We start from the raw sequence: 2,288 nt of genomic DNA, 5'->3' as shown, positions 1-2,288 counted from the left end.
CTGACGTAATGAAGTTGCGTCTTTCTAGTTATAAAATATGTAATAAGCTTTGTAAATGTTTTGTACGAACATGATTTGTTTTTGGATATTTGAGATGTGTTCGACTTGTTGAAAAGTTTTGAAGTTCAGTCATATATGTTGTATGTGAAGCTGAGTGCAGTAGCAATAAATTTCGCTAGATTGATGTACGAAGCCTGTAGTGGTTTAATGTATGATCTCAATACTAGATGGGAGATCATGTTTGAAAGCATAAAAAATGAACTAACTTGAGAAATTTTAGGATTTCAACTTGTACCCTGGTAGTCTCCGGGATATCATGGAATGGTGAAGTTACAATCTTTGACATATTCTGGAACTTGGAATGTAGAAAATATGTGGAAGTGAAGAATGTTTAAAGGTTCTCAAGAAATGCTAATATAAAAAGGCCATGTTAAGATTAATACTATATAATAAGTTACTCTTGTAAATTTTGAGAAGATACTAATGTGCAATTTGCAGGTGACAGTAATCATAAACTTGGAGCTGGTATTGAGTACAAGGAATGGTGCAGTGGTGGAAAAATAGCAGGATTGTTAGTAAAGAAGCCAGGTGTGCAGTTTGTAGACATTGTGCTATAGAGGTTTTTTAAGAAGTTGTAAGTTGACAGTTCTCCAAAACATGGGATTGGTTTCTGGTAAGAACTGGCTTTATAGTGGGTGCACATCAAAATACAGAAAAGCTCTATTTTTTCCCACTATGGATCAATGAAAATGTACTTACCTCTCAGAGAAATCCCAGGTAAGTAACTTTGAAGTGGTCCATGTTAAAGAGTATGTTAAAGAGTATAAGATGTTGTTGAGGTCTTCCTCTACCACCTTAAGGTTTTAGTGCGACTGGTTAACATAGTATCAGAACTCGGTTTAGGGAGGGACTCGGGTTAGAGTCCTCCCACCCCCATATATTTAATTTAAATATTTGTTGTTGGTATTGATATATTGGTTGTCAATCGTAGCGAAAAGTATCGTACGATTGAGGGAGAGTCTTAAAGAGTATAAGATCGTGTTGGGGCCTTCCTCTGCTAGTGCGACTGATTACTTAACAGTCCAAATGTAGAATGTGTCATGTGGCTAATTTCGCGGTTGGGCATCGATTTAGTGCAAGTTTTGCAATTTTCATTTCTGTTTAAGTGCGGATATTGTGATTTTGTTTCGGTTTCGATTTGATTGGGTTTATTTTAATTCCTACATGTACTTATGTTGTCCCAAATTATTTATGTTGGATAAGTATAAAAGATTCTCATACAGCAGAAAACTTAATTAGCTGTCATGTACTCATGTTCCTCAAACCCCACTAGTGCAGAAACAGAGACTACAAATTATTTATGTTTGTCCCAATCATCTTTTAGTCAGCCACTGGTATTTTTCTTCTGCTATATATACTCCCCTCCTCCTTCAAATAACAAGCAAATTAGTTCATATTTCTTCAACCAAAAAGATACCCAAAACTATCAAGCTATGGAAAGCAAGGTGGGGAAAGTGAATGGAGCAGCAGCAAGTGCAAAAAGCTTTAAGAATGACAGAGGGCCTATTCCAAGAAGGGGCCAAATAAAGTCAAGAATTGCAGCAAATGTTCTTCATTCTATCGTTTCTGTACTCTTGAAAGCTTCTTCAGATCACCATCACTCTGCAGGGAAACTCGGGAAACTTCTCTTTCGAGAGATTTGATCTGCATATACTATCATGTGCTCAACTCATAGTGGTCATCTTTTGTAGCTATATTTTCTAGTCTTGTTATTCCAGGATAGATTGTAGTGAATGTAGAAGTTTGTAAGCTTTGAGGCTCAGAATATTGTAATTACAAAACTACTGCTTATTGTCTATTAGCTCAAATTCCAGAACTAATACCAGAACATGGATACACAGTCAACTAATTGTATGACATCTGATAAAAAATAGCAAGATCTTGCATCTGAATCTGGTGATTAACATACAGAAGATGGGGAAATGAAGGCATAATCTTCTTATAAAGAAACATAGACATCCCCAGAAAAGGTCATCTAACCTGCTCCTGGAAACTAATTATCTGGATCCATAACAGAATTCAGTACAAGATATCAACTTTCAACAGTGTTACTATCCGAGAATGCATATGAAGATGGTATTCAAATTTCAGGGTTCGCGCTGTAATAGGCACATACGTAGGCTGTAGGCTGGTCAGCTGGGACTGGGGTCTGGGAGGCATTCCTGCGAAAACATTTCACAGTAAAATATCCGCAGAGAGGACAGTGTACATTTTTCTAGACAGGACTC

The 2,288-nt window shown here is 36.8% G+C and overlaps 1 long non-coding RNA gene across 1 annotated transcript; it reads left to right on the top strand.

The window, feature by feature from the left end:
- Window positions 1–1,856, top strand: LOC141675243 (uncharacterized). Its single transcript, XR_012555953.1, has 2 exons — window positions 1–397; window positions 499–1,856. It is a non-coding gene; the product is annotated as an uncharacterized LOC141675243 (long non-coding RNA).
- The last annotated feature ends 432 nt before the right edge of the window (window positions 1,857–2,288 follow it).

This window comes from Apium graveolens, chromosome 7 (genome assembly GCF_009905375.1).
Source record: "Apium graveolens cultivar Ventura chromosome 7, ASM990537v1, whole genome shotgun sequence".
In the NCBI taxonomy this organism is placed as follows: Eukaryota; Viridiplantae; Streptophyta; class Magnoliopsida; order Apiales; family Apiaceae; genus Apium; species Apium graveolens.
This window is presented reverse-complemented; position numbering and strand designations above follow the sequence as displayed.